The sequence below is a fragment of the Sceloporus occidentalis genome, unplaced genomic scaffold, assembly GCF_023333645.1.
Source record: "Sceloporus occidentalis isolate IW3139 unplaced genomic scaffold, rSceOcc1.0.p SCAF_2, whole genome shotgun sequence".
NCBI classification, from domain to species: domain Eukaryota; kingdom Metazoa; phylum Chordata; class Lepidosauria; order Squamata; family Phrynosomatidae; genus Sceloporus; species Sceloporus occidentalis.
This window is the reverse complement of record NW_028316982.1, coordinates 154,798,847-154,813,878: the sequence shown is the minus strand read 5'-3', so window position 1 is coordinate 154,813,878 and position 15,032 is coordinate 154,798,847. Positions and strand designations below refer to the sequence as shown.

At 40.5% G+C, this 15,032-nt stretch overlaps 1 long non-coding RNA gene across 10 annotated transcripts in view; it reads right to left on the bottom strand.

Annotated features, from left to right (window-relative positions):
- Positions 1–13,835, bottom strand: part of LOC149319159 (uncharacterized) — a 61,082-nt gene extending 47,247 nt beyond the window's left edge. For 7 of the 10 annotated variants that reach the window (XR_016280148.1, XR_016280147.1, XR_016280143.1 and 4 more), the window contains exon 1: positions 13,528–13,835. This is a non-coding gene — a long non-coding RNA (uncharacterized LOC149319159). Of the gene's footprint in view, positions 1–8,107; positions 8,166–12,534; positions 12,797–13,527 lie in introns of those variants that run through there. The other 3 variants (XR_016280144.1, XR_016280149.1, XR_016280151.1) reach the window with 3 other exon arrangements.
- Between the last annotated feature and the right edge of the window lie 1,197 nt (positions 13,836–15,032).

The window sequence follows — 15,032 nt, the reverse complement described above, 5'->3', positions numbered from 1 at the left end:
AGGAGGAACTTCCTGACAGTAAGGGCTCTTCCTGACAGTAAGGGCTATTCGACAGTGGAACACTCTTCCTCAGAGTGTAGTGGAGTCTCTTTCTTAGGAGGTTTTTAAACAGAGGCTGGATGGCCATCTGTCAAGGATGCTTTGATTTTGAGTTCCTGCATGGCAGGGGTTTAAACTGGATGGTTTAGGGCTCTTGCAACTCTATGATTCTATGGTAAAATGAGAATGCTGTTTACTTGGACACTGAAATTGTAATTTGTCAAAAACATAGAAATTGCTAGTTATGACTCGGTTGAGTTATACTGGGCTGTATGTATTCATAGAATTATGTTACTGGTTAATTTTATTTGTTTGTCTGTGAATGACTTTATTACAGGGAAATAGGAAAGTAGAGAAAGATATAGTATCTACACACTACAAAGTTTAAACATGGTGTTAAATAAAATCATTAATGCTGATCAGGAGCCAGTGGGAATACTTAAAAGTACTGGGAGGAAAAAGATACAGAATTTAGTAATTAGAATAAGGAAGCAAGGAATACAACAGTTGTTCAGGGAAGTCACTGGTGGGTATGTGGGGGCCACATAAGGTGACATCTTTAGAAGGGTGATATCATGGGTCCCCAAACATCTGCCTTTTGGCAGAAATAGGCTGTGGCTTCATCGGAGTACCTTTAAAATGCTGAAGAGATGATGTGAGTGGGGTGAGGTTCAATGGAAAGAAAAAGGGGAGGCCCATTTTTTTAAAAAAAATAAATTTTAAATTTAAATTTTTAAAATTTCAATTATTTTTAATATATATTTTGAAAATAATATTTTTGAAATTTCTTTAAAAACATCACATTTTACCAAGTTTTCACGTTAATCACATGATTAAATGCATTAAGGCTGTGTGTATGATATTGCCATTTAAAGGTATAATTTTCATTTTGCTTGTAGTTTATGCCACAACTGTTGCCATTACATTCACTGATATATGGGAATTAGGAGTTACGAGTAGCATTACTGCAAAAAACATTACTAAGGATTCTGTAAGATATGGCATGGGAGAGATCAAAGGGTGGTTGTGACACCATGAGTTACTGCACCAGGTGCCGCCAACCTTAGTGACGCCACTGCAGTTGTTAATTTTGTTGTTTTAAACAAGACTAAGGTAAGAACTCTGAGTGGTTTCAGAAAATAACAACATAATAAAGTTAAGGCTCAATCTACTTTATTCAGTCTGTAATTTCAAAGTGTTGGCATTGGCTAAAGCTAAGCAGTATGGTATATATACAGCTATATACTGAAATAGTTGGTCCTTGCCTTCTTTTCTTTTCTCCTTTGCAACATTGAGAGGTATTCAAAATTTAAGATGACATCATAGCATGAGTTTGCTTATTCCTACCCATTGTCACTAACTGCCTAATATGCTTCAGAAAAAAACCACTAACAAACAAACAATGCCTTGGGAGCAGAAGTGCCACTGGTTTGGTCAGAAGCATGACATTTATTAGAACATCTAATTTGAGCATTAAGGCCCGAATCAGATGGGACAAAAGGTGTGGCTTATGGCCACTTAGGGGGCATGGCATGAAGACAACACACACACTTGAGGTGGACAGAAGCCATTGTGAGATTGCCTAAGGCAGTCAGTAACTGTCAAAAAAATGAGTGGCAAAAAGCCACTCCTTCCCCATTGCATATATCAGACCAAGGCAGCAGCCTGCTTTCAGAGTGGCTGTCTGGTTGCCGTCGTCCTCAACCAATTGGGGCTGATCAGGGCTGGAGTGGCTAGAGGCTACTCCAAGCTGCCAAACTGCTTTGCCCCATAGTTTTCATTATCCTGGGAAAATTTTGGATCTGAAGAAGTTTACTGTAGATGCGTCAGTTGTTGTCATGTGTCTTTAAGATGACTCTAATTTATGGCAGCTTTTTTAAAATAGATTTTTCCTGGCAAGATTTATTCCTTGGGGTTTGCCACTGTCTTCCTTTGAGACCAAGAGAATGTGACTTGCCAAAAATCTCCAAACCTGAGCAGGGATCTGAAACCTGATCTTCTGGTATCCTACTCAAACCACTATACCATCTGAGTCTCTAGATATGTCACATAATGGTTTAAAACTGTGGGGAACACCTGTTGATGGAAGGAGGAAGGTATTCTCTCTTTCATAATCCAACTTCTCTACTCCTTCCACACAAAACTATTCTGGCATGGAGCTCTGAGTAAACCTGTGGAGTCAGTTTTTGACTGGTATAGAGAGCTGCAATGGAAAAAGAAAGAAAGGAAGTTCTGTTACACTGGTGCTGCAATACTAGTCAATACTGGTTTTAAGCCTGTGAAGCTTCCAGAAATGGAGGAATAACAAAATATTTACTTAGAACTGAAGAAACTGGAGAAGAATTAGGTTATGAAATACCCTGGGTTGGATCCAGATTTAGTTGGAGTGGTCATACTTAAATACACTAGACTGAAATTACTTATGTCTAACTTAAGTCTACACCATTTCACTGCTTAAAGTATGATGAAATCTGAAATAGTCTTACTTCATTGGGTTATTAAAAGGGCTGAGAACCTTTGTCTTTCTGGATATTTCAGATTACAACTCCCATAAAATGCATGGAGCACCACTACTGTTAAATATTTGTAGGTACAGTATTTTAGTTGCAAACATCTGGAAGGACAAATGTTCCCCGCAAGTTTCTTCAGCATGACTAAAGACAGATAGTGAGAAAACATAGGAAGCTTCTTTATCTTGGTTCAGACCATTGCATCAAGACTAATATTGTCAAAAATGACTTCTAACAGCTCTCTGGGCTTCAAGCACCATTGTTTCTGAGCCCTACATAGATATATAAGAGAATGATTCTGGTGTCTTCTGCAATACAAAGCAAATGCTGTACAGAATATCAACAACATATTTTGAGAAGTTGTTGTTGTTGTTATATCCTGCTCTTCTCCCAAGGCTGAGACTCAGGGCGGCTTACAACATTAAAAAAAAACACATGACACAATTAAAAACATACAAAAATAGTATATTAAGATAGAATTAAATTACTACAATTATTAAAACAAATTCAATGCTAAAATCTAGTTTAAAAAGATTAAAATGCTTAAAATACATTAAAACAATATAGCAACACCCCATCACATGCCTTAAAAAGTTTCTGTTTTAAAAGCCTGTCTAAACAAGTATGTCTTAGCCTGCCAGTAGAAGGATAACAAGGAAGGGGCCATTCTGGCCTCCCTGAGCAGGGAGTTCCAGAGCCTAGGGGCAGCCACAGAAAAGGCCCTCTCTCATGTCTCCACCAACCATACTTGTGATGGTAGTGCGATGGAGAGAAGGGCCTCCCCTGAAGATCTCAGGGCCAGGGCCAGCTCATATAGGGAGATACAGGCGGGGTACAGACCGCTGCTTTGCGGCGGTCTGCCGCCGCTGCCAGTAGGTCCGCGGGGGAGCCGGAGCCTTCAGACGGCCCGACTCCCGCGCGGACCGAAAAAGAAGCTCCAAAATGGAGCTTCTTTTACCGTCGCATTTGCGACGTAGCGAGGCGCCAGGGGCGCGCTTGCTACGTCACAAGCGGCGCGACGCGTACGGACGCTCAGCGTCCGATACGCAAAGATGGCGGCGCCCATGTGGAAGGGGCGCCGCCATCTTGTACGTATAGGATACGTACTAGGGTTAGGGGGGTGCGGAAGCACCGCCCCTTCCTAACCCTAGTACGTATTCTATACGTACTAAATGGCGTTATGTATCCCGCCACAGTCTACCAAACAGTCTGGGCATGAGCCACGTTAGCTACCTTATCTAAACTTAAAAGTAGTGAGTGATACAGATAGCTCTTCTGGAGAAGAGATGAATTTAGAGGGAAGAAGAGCTCCTTCTGGGGCTGTGTTTGTTTGCCCGAAAGCAACCTCAGCAGCTTCCACATGGGTTGGGGGTGTAGGTCATCTAAATGCCATGTCTCCAAGCCATGCAGAAGCCAGCTTTTTACACCCGTCTGTTTTGGGCTGATGTTAGTAAAGGCACTACCTTTCTGTGGTGGTAGGATTGCATGGTTCTGTGAGATAACAGGGTATGCTTATTGTAGCAGTGCTGCCGATAAGATCTCCCATTTCAGCAGGCTTTTGGTGAGGAGCCAGACAGACTAAATGTCCCAAACAGCTATGGGACACGGAAGATGATACTGGTGGAGGATATCCCAGAGATAACAGCAATGGTTCTATAAGTAACAATTATTACTATGGCACAAACGGGGGCATGGTAAATCCCTTTTCAATGTCTTTTACCATGAAAACTCTATGATGAGATATATGGTGATGTCCAATACAATATAGAAATCATTCAATACAGTAGGCAATATATAAATCAAATAGACTACATAATTAAAGCAGAAGTTGGAGAAGCTCCATTCTCCCTGCAAAAACAAGACCAGGAGCAAATTGTGGCACAGACCATGAATTGCTAATATATAAAAAAAATAGAGTAAAGCTAAAGAAAAACATTAAGCTAGCTCTGTGCCAAAATACAACCCAAGGAATGCACAGATAGAGTTTAAAGATAATATTAAAAACCATATTTGCACCATTAAGCCTTGTTGACTGGGAGCCAGAAAAACCCTGGATGGGATATTGTCAGGGAAGAATGCTAGAAGACACTACCTGCAACCAAAAAGTAAGAGAAGACTGAATGGACGACAGATGAAATGCTTCAAGTAGTTAAAGAAAAGCAATAAGCAAAAGTAAAAGGTGACAAAAATAGGGTCAGAACCCTGAATGCAACTGTTCAGCAACTTGTATAAAGAGACAAGGAGTACTGTAATTATCAATGCAGAGAAATAGGAAGTGACAACAAAAGGGAGAGACCTCTTTCACAAAATTCAAGAAATCAAAAGGAAATGCAAACCAAGAATAGGAAATGCTGTACAAGCAACAGGCAAACACATTACACTACCAAGTACAAATGAGAAGATGATGGAAGCAGTACAATGACGAACTATATAAAAAGATGTAAGAGTGGCAGATTCATTTAAGGAAGAATCATCTGTAGATGAATCTCCAACTTTAGAAAGTGAAATGGAAGCTGCTCTCAGAGCACTTGGAATCACCAGGAATAGATGGCATACCAATACAAGAGCCTCAAACTATAGAGACAAACTACAGTTCTGACTAAAATCTGTCCACAAATACAGAAAACCAAAGGATGGCCCACAGACTCAATATACAGTGGGCTCTTAGTATCTGCTGGGGTTTGGTTCCAGGACCCCGCACAGATACCAAAATCTGTAGATGCTCATTAAATACAGTGGTATAGTAAAAAGACTTTTCCCATATATGGAGCAAGGAATGCCAGATTCCCAAGCTGTGTTCTGGAAAGAAAGAGACACTAGGGATCATATTGCAAACATACTTTGGACAATATAAAACAGCAAAGAATTTCAGAAGAAAATCAGGCCGTGCTTTATAGATTATAGCAAAGTCTTAGATTGTGTAGGGCTGCATTTGCACTGCACAAATAATCCAGGTTGACACCACTTTAACTGCCATGGCTCAGTGCTATGGAATTCTGGAAACTAATAAGGAGCTGATGTTTTCTGCTTCTTTCTGTGGTACATTTGGGACTATGGCAGCAGGCGCCCTTGGGGCCATGGTTGTGATCTCCATGTCCCTGGGGCAATTGGGCTGGGAGCCACTTGTAGTCATTCCTTCCTGCCCATCTGTTTCACTTCAAAGTAAGCTTGAAGGCATTTAACAACAGTGTCCTCCTAAGTGTAATTATCAAGTTTTGTTAAAATTAGTTCATAAATGGCTATTCTAGAGGGGGAAAAGACACAAATTTCAAATGTTTCTTTTGGAATTACCCAAAGTAGTTGATTGATGGGTTGAAGAACCTTGCTATCATCTGGCCCCATTATTTAAAAAAAAATTCATGGAAGCATGATTACAGGAAAAGGGAAAAAAGAAAGCAGAGCAAAAATGGAGGAAGGGTGAAGTATATATAACATGTACGTGGGCTAGGTATGTATACTAATATAAACTGACCATATTTCTAAAATAATACATTTTTAAAAATAGAAATCTATAAAATACATTTTGATTAAAAGCTGAAGCAGTAAGATCTGCTGAACAGTGAACAACTATATATGTTTAAAATGTTCATCTTTCCAATCTTTCCATATACAGTAAGTCTTTTAGCAACAGTAAGAACAAGTAGGATCCAAACATACTGCCATTCATTACATTTTGCATCACAGGGATATAATTTAAAATAACAGGTCTATCTACAAATGCAAAGATTTTCCCGTGCAAAATTGATACTTTGTAATACATCCAGTGAAGAGAGATTTTCCACTAGGTACAGCATGTGTCAAGTTTGGTGACTGTGGCAAAATATGTAGATCTGTACAGCACAGCAGAGAAATATACAGATAGACACCTTACTTCATTTCCTATTCAGTTTTAACTTGAAATTTAATTTCTCATCAAAGAGGAGCACAGTTTTGATGCTTACAGCTGAATACTTGTTGTAACCAAGAACATGCAATAGTAATGCTTTCTGATATGGACTCCTTTTTAGGGAAAAAACCCCCTCATAATATAAATGTTTTGTTATTTTGAAATTTTCAGACATGTCTCCTCCTGGCATGCTCCATACCATTTGCACAGGAAAGCAAGAATACTGATAAATTCTTTGTAGGTTTTTTTTTAAAAAAAATGTTTGAAGAGAAATGACCGTTTCTAATTTCTAATGACTTCTGAAAAGTGGGTTCAGTTGTGGTATCTGTACTCTGGTCTTTTTCATAATCTTGCATGTAGTAAGCTAATTACCAGTCAGAGTCGAAAGCATTCAGCAATAGGACCTTTCCCAGGGTCTGGCTTGCACTTTTTCCTCCCCCTGTGTAACACTGCCAGTCTATCAGCTGTTAGCTGGATATTGAACAACAGCTGCCATCCACTGCAAACATCCGGCTTCTGCTGAGCAGCATAAAGAGTCAATTGACAGACGCAAGCTTCAGAATGCCTAGGAATGCATCCACAATTACAATGTCATTCTGAGGGGTTTAATAGTTTTAATAGAAACAGAAAATGGAGGTGGGGGTGCAGGATGAGGTACCTAGAAAAAATGGACTGTGATTTGTTGATTTAATTTCCTGTATATTTCAAAAACATTTGCAGTGTCTTACAGTATTTAAAATCAGAGCTTGGAATCTGGGCAGGGTGGTAGGGAGTGGGATGTTGGACTCAGCTCCACAATTCCTCTACCTAGTTTGACCAGTGTGGGATTATGGAAATTATAACCCCCAAAATAATACTTTCTAAGCTTTCTGTAGATGCAGTTTCTTCTTTCAGGAAGACCTAAATAAAATTGCAATCTGATAAGCAAAAATACTTTGTCAATAAAGACAAAGTCAGAAAGAACAGCCAAGAGTTTTTTAAAGCAGCCCTTGATAATTACAGTCAGCACTCCATATTGGTGGGGGTTCAGTTCCACACACACACACACATCCGCAGACACCAAAAACCATAGGACTGCAAGTCCCATTATCATCAATGGATGCCAACTTGGGTGTGGCTGCAATAGCACAGCGGTGAGCATGCATTGCCACTGAGAACAATGGGGCAGGACTATCCATGGATGCTCCTATCTATGGATGTCTACTCCACTGATATGGAGGACCAAATGTAGTAGCAAAATCACAGACCAAAGTCTTCCTGTTTGGAGGAGTCAGGTGATATCAGAGAACTAGTCCTATGCCTCCTTCTCTTATATGAAGCATCACAATCTGTGGCATTCACCCAGTCTTGTCAACTTAAGTGTTGCAGGAAATCACCATGACATTATTCTCTGTCTTTATAACATCACTTCTGCTCATCATATTTTCTTTTTCTCTATGATGGGATAGGAAGGGACTATGTTTTATCAGCATGGCAAATGCGATCCTGACAGACGTTGTATTAAAGATCTCTGTTTGATTACTGATGTGGTTGAGGTCATGGCACTGGTCATCTCATATTACTATCAGAGTAACCCTACCCGCCTCCATCTTAACTAAGGACAAAAACAACAAAATGCAGGTATCTTACTAACATCTCCAATTTTTCTCCTTTTTAGTTTGTAACAGCTTACCTGATGAAGAACCCAGTGGAGCTTTGAAAGCTTGCCTGTTTCAGAAAGCAAAGTTATTGCTAACAGAAGGGTGTGTAGTTGGTTTTTTTTTTAATTGGACTTAATAAAAGAGAAAGCTGGAATGTTGCAACTCCATTGGAAATGTTGGTTACCACTTCAGCCTAACCCATTAGGTTTTCTGAGGCTGTGGTATTTGGCATAATTTCTTCTGTTCTTTTGATAAGTACCTAAACAGGATGTCCTTGTAAATTAAATGAAAAACAGCTCTGGAAGGTTTCCTCCCTCAGGAATAAGTATTAAGATTGGCAGATGGTTTAAGTGGAAATACACAGGAATGCACTTTAGCCAGTACTTGGAAATTGTTCCTGCAGATATTACTGAGGTAGATGCATAAAGTCCCACTAGGGATCTGCCTGCAGTGAGTCAGTTTTTAATGGCCTCGAACAGAATACTTTAATCCAAATCATTTCAAAACCACCACAGTCTTGACAACTGAAATTAAAAAATAATTTGCACTTAATGATAATCTAATTTTTCTCATGTTTAATTTTGGTGATATACTGTAGTAGTAATTTTGTTCCAATAATATTAGAAGCCTTTTTGGATGGTGCTGTTTCAGTGGTTCTCAACCTTTGGTCTTCCTAACATTTTCAACTTCACCTCCTGAAAATTGTAATTAACATGGCAAATGGTTAGAGCTTCTGGGAGATGGGAAAAAATTCTGGAAGATTAACATTTGAGAACCATGGTCCTATTTTCTCCTTTTCCCCTACCTGATCTGGCAATAGTTCTGCTAGACAATAAGATACACTAGCATCCTGAAACACATTTAAGAAATCAGTGAGGATCAAGACAGAACAGACATCAGCTTCTGTGATGACCAAGGATCATATTCAGGGGTAGTCATGATGAGTATGCAGCAAAATACCACAAAATTCAAAATCTATAAAAGAACACTGGTGGCCCAACCAAAATGCACAGAATACACCAAGAAAGCTCTTGAAATTTTACTGGCTTCTTCATGAAAGATATTAAAAATCATACAGGAGAAGAAGTGACTATGGCCCAAAACAGACATCAGGACTGCAGCAACCACACGCCACAGCTCAATCCAGTGTTTCTCCAACCAAAAAAGAAGTATAAAATGCTGCTTATGTTAGAGTCACAGGCCTACATTTTTTCTCAGTTACTTCTGTTGTCAGTGAAGATGAGCTGCAGAGATCTCAATGCAGGCAGAGGCCACTCATCTTCCTGGACATGTGGGACCAGGGACAAAAGGCAATGAAATACAGGTAATAAAATTAAACTCCATTAGGAACAGAAAAATAACTTCCATTAAGACAGGTGGTCTCTCTGTCCTGTTCAAAGCTCACTGTCCCTTTTCTTAGGCAGAGCACATTGAATTTCTCAAGAAATCCTTGAACTGTTACATCTGGAAATACTTCTAGGTGCTGTACAGGCAAAACTTGCTAAATGTAGTCCAAATGAAATAGATTTACCTTTGTTAGACATAAAAATCTGAAAAAATCCCTGTCTATTAGCTTCCTCTTCTTAAGTTATCCTCGTTATGGCACGATTTGCTATCTTCAAATGCAGGAAGCATATTCAATGTTAGTTGTGTTGGACATGCAACAAAATACAAATAAAATACAACAAAATACAGCAAAATAAAACAAAATGCGAAATGCAAAATTTTATGACCTGTCTTTTATTGCCCTTTGTCCCCAGAATCACATGACCAAGAAGGGAAGTGCTCTCTGCCTACATTGAAATCCCTGCAGACCATTTTAGCTGAAAACAGATGTAACATGTGAGACATAATAGGCCTGTTACTCTTACATTGTCACTTTTCTTCTCCAAATATGATTTTAAACATATTTGCCTGAAGAAGCTTTGAAAGCTTGCATGATGCATTTTGTGCATTTTGGTTGGCCAGTAAGTGCATTACTCTTTTGTAGGCCATGGATCATGTTTGCTGGACCCTAGTGATTGTCTGTTTGCTCTTCTGATTTAGGGGTAATCTACACTGGCCAAATAAAGCAGCTTCCAGCTGCTTTGAAGGCAGTGTTGAGATGATGCACAAGGAGAAAGCAGCTGGGAAGCAAGGAGGAAGCAGTTGGCTAAAAAGCAGAGCAAAAAGAAGTTGGGATACTCTGACAGAAGGCAGAAAACTCACATCTTCATACTAGCATGTAAACAGCCAGGTGTTAGTGCAGGGCTGTGGCAAAGCAAAAATGCCAACAAGATAATGGATGAAATTACTAAATACACAAACCAGAGAGTCCAACATGGGGTGAAGGGGGGATGAAGGGGGCATGTATGGAGGGCCTCCATGAGCATGCTTTGCCACTGGACACACCAATGCACTGTATAGGTATTGCATCACACATGTGACTGTGTGGCTGATTATATGGGTAGCGTCCAATGCAATGGCATCTGGGTGGGAAGAGAGAGGTAATAGGAGGTTGCTGGTGGAATATTTGTGTGATGGTGTTCATGCATGTTGGGCTGGTGGCAAAAAAATAATAATCACATGGTAAGGTTTGATTCTGCGTGATGTGGACAACCTGTGGGTGTTTTGGCCAACTTTGGTGTGGGCAGTGCAGACAGCAGGATTTTGACCTGCTTTCAGACAATGCAGATTGGAACTGCTTTTTCCTGCCCATTTGTTCTGGCCCTTAGTAAGGACCCTTTTGCATGAGGTTAAAACAGTGGCTTACCTTTCCTGAATTTAGTACTAATTCGGTAGGCAGCTGAATTTGCCTCTGAATCACCACCCGGGACCTCTAAGTTAGTTCATTGGCCATTTTTAGATGTCAGAAGTAGAGGTTGCTTACAGGACTCATGCTGCATCTGAGATGGACCTGGGCAGTGATTTAGTGGCGATTTCTATGTGATAGGACCCAGCTGTCTCGCTGAATTCGGCAAAGGTAAGTCTCTCCATTGTTCAGCTTATTATGATGAATTGCCTGTTTTTCTACCTTTCTGGTAATTTGTTTTATAGAATTCTCTTGTATTCTTCTAACCTACTTTTTTATTGCCTCATTGTCATTCCAAGGCTTGAAAAGGAACTAGTTCTGTAAAATAAATTGGCCTGTATAAAGCCAAGTGACTTTGGGCTTGGAAGCAGTACAAACAGAAACATAGAGCTTGGTCACAAATGCATTTTTTCATGACTTAATGATTGTAACATAAACTAAAAAATGTGTCTGTCTGAATGAGTACGTCTGAATGAACATTTCCAAAACTGGACTTAGCATTAGGCAGCATGAGTCAACTGCCTCAGAAGGTACATGCTGGATTAGGCAGCTCTGGAAGTTTCTTGGATATTTCTCTTGAACCTCTTTCTCTTTGCTGGACAATATTGCAGTCTATGCCACATAGTCTGTCTTGGGCCCTAAATTGTCACTTTGCCTCAGGTATTATATATGTTACTATCCCATTGAAAACACTCCAGTAACGTTCAAAGTGCAAAAATAGTTTGCACTCAATTGACTCAGCAGGGAGAAGAGGAGGGGGTGGAATCTTTCCCTTCCTCATTAAGTCAGGTAAAAACAAACTGCCGCACACTGCCTTGTGTCTTTATTCTCATTAAAAACTTTGGCCATCTTGACATATTGCTTGACTATGTGCCCTGATTTTTATCTCTGAATTATTAGAAGGTATGCTATTACCTAGCACACAGCACCATTCAACTGAATTGCATTCATTAGGCCAGTAGGGTCATTAGGCATGACTACTCTGTGCATGATTAAGAGAGTGCATAGCTATGTGCTAAAGGCCATAAAAGGTACATAAACAGGGAGCAAGGTTCAAATTATGGCAAATCATGGCATGTCTAGATATGCATTCCAAGTGCAGAACAGTGGATGTCTACTGCACTTTATGGAACATTCTCTGAAATAGCTGAAAATATTTGCACTAACTTCATAAGAGAATTGGTATTGCTTGTAGAAAATAGAATCTCATACACATCAAGGTACTGGCAGGTAAAGTTTCCCCCTCATCAACTGTAATCTAAGTAGCATTTGACTCTCATTTGTAACATATGTGTAAACACTTTTTAGAACAAAAGGTACTCATAAGTTCTCAAGCAGTCCTAGAAAGGAGATCAAGGCTAAGCAAAGTACTGCCAGTGGGACTGCCAATGGATTTAACAGCTCTGCAAGTTTGTTTTTGGTGTTTTTTTAAAAACAAGTTCTTCAAATAAAAGACAAAAAGGTGGGACGTACAAAAAGTAGAGAAATCATATCCTTTTCAAACAATTGGAAGCAAAATAAAACTATGATGAATTCATATTATGTCATACATACACCCTCTCCCATTATAGTCACACAGATATTTTATATATATTGTCCAATAAATATAAAATACTTATTTACATACATTGTACCATGGCTGAGATAGAAAGTTACTTTATGCATTACCAGGATCTTATGCACATCCAGTGGGACTCAGGGACAACAGATGCTCTTTTGCTGTTTGTTAATTGCATTTGAGTCAATCTCAGCTCATGGCGACCCTGTGGATGAGACATCTCCAAGACTTCCTAGCCTCCACTGCTCTGCTTAAGTGCTGTAAATTCATACCTCTGAACTCCTTAATAGAGTTCATCTATCTGGCATGTGTCTATCCTCTCTTTTTTACTTTCCTCCACCTTTCCTAGCATTATTGTCCTTTCCTATGAGTCTTGCCTTCTCTTGATGTGGCCAAAGTATGAAAGCCTCAGTTTAAACATCTTGGCTTCCAGGAAGATTTTGTTGGAACCATTGTAAACTTTAGTTTTAAATATGTTTTGATATAACTGAGGATGCAAGAGAAACAAGTGTACCAAAGCCTTATAGGCATTCATGCAGGATTAATTTGTGATTCTTTGGCTCCTGCCTAATGTGCTTTGTGAATCATATCCTAAAAGCAATGAACTAGCATGTCATCAATCAGTGTCAGGATGTAGGATTGGCAGGTTGGTCATTTGTGAAAGTAATAAATACATGTAGATTGATCTTAGTAAAATGCCTTTGGAGGCCATGCCAATGGCTAGGTTAAATGATTAGACTACTTTATGAAAGAAAGATTATGAATGGCTGCTTCCTGTATTTGTGAAATGGAATTTCGGCTTTCAGAGGAAGGCAGAGGAGAGCTCTTACTTTCATGCCATTTTTATGAGCTTCCCAGAAGCACCTGCTAGTTCTTTGGGGAACAGAATACTGAACTAGATGGGCCTTTCCTAGTTATTATGTAGCACATCAACTCATGAACAGTGGGAACTGGCACTGGGCCCAGGGCAAGTTGAATGATGCCCCCCCCCCCCCGCAACCTTCCTACAAACCAAATGCTGCTGCTACTTTCTTTAAACAACCTTTTAATTCACTTAGGTTTAAGTTAGAGTGAGAAAGACTGAGAATAAATGAAACACTTACCAGAGTAGGGTATCAGCATGCAAAGGGCTCATGTAGCAATTTTGAGACTGACTGTACAAAAGATGTTGCAGCATAAGCTTAGGTAGACTCACTAGATTACTGCATTACACTCTTAGAGTGCTGCTATTACACTTTAACTGCTTGGACTGCCTCCTTTTGAATTCTGGGATTTTCAGTTTAAGGAGCGGCATTTAGAATTCTCAGCTAGAGAGCTCTTAGACCTCACTGAACTACAAGCCTCAGAATGCAACAGAAAGCAGCCAGAGTGGTAAAAGTGGAATAGCAGCACTATAAGAGTGTAGTGCGGTAATGTCTATTTCCTTGGATGCATGGAAGGAAGTAGATTAAGTCTATGAAAACTTATGCTACAACTGGTGGCATTCCAATCCCTGGTGTCACCGGGTGCAGGGGGTGGGGCTGCTGCATGATGAGGCCACTTTTCCTTTGTTGCTACTATGGGGAATGAGGAGGCCATTGCTACTATGGGGAATCAGTTGCTGCTATGGGGAATGAAGAGGCTGTTGCTACTATAGGGAATCAGGGCCAGGCATGATTGGATTTCTCTTTCACTGCAGTGGCAGTGGCCTCCCTGTTAGGAGATCGCCCATGCTGCAGGGAATCAAATCAGGGCTGGATGCACTTTTTCTTGTCTTTTGCTGCCACAACAGCAGCCGCCTCATAATAAATAATAATAAAAATTTTTATTTATATACCGCCCTTCTATAAAACCAGGGCGGTGTACAACATTAATAAAATACATAAAATTACCATATACATAAACAAAATACAGTAAAAACATTCCAGCCAGCTTGCCACTGCTGACGTAGAGGGGAGGGAGAAGTTAGTCCGGGCTTGCATCAGGGAATGCTTGTTTAAATAAAAAGGTCTTCAGCCCCTTTTTGAACTGGGCCAGGGAGGTGGCCGAGCGGAGCTCAATGGGCAGGGAATTCCAAAGGGTAGGGGCCGAGATGGAGAAAGTCCTCTTAGAAGTAGAGGCTAGTCTGGCCCCTGGAACCCTCAATAGCTGCTGCCCAGATGTTCTGAGAGTGCGGGGCGGATTGTATGGGGAGAGGCGGTCCTCGAGGTATCCTGGGCCCAAGCCATTTAGGGCTTTATAGGTAATAACCAACACCTTGTATTGCGCCCGGAAGCGCATAGGCAGCCAGTGCAGATCTTTAAGCACTGGTGTTATATGACTGGCTCTGGGTATGCCAGTAACCAGTCTGGCTGCCATATTCTGCACTAATTGTAGCTTCCGGGTATGGTACAAGGGTTGCCCCATGTAGAGCGCATTGCAGAAATCCAAACGAGAGGTTATCAGAGCATGTACTACCGTTTCAAGGTTCCTCCGGCCCAGGTAGGGACGCAGCTGGCGTATCAGCCGAAGGTGATAACAAGTGCTCCTGACCGTCACATCCACCTGTGATGTAAGGTGGAGCGACGAATCAAGGAGCACCCCCAGACTGCGTACCGAGTCCTTCACAGGAAGCGTGATCCCGTTCAGG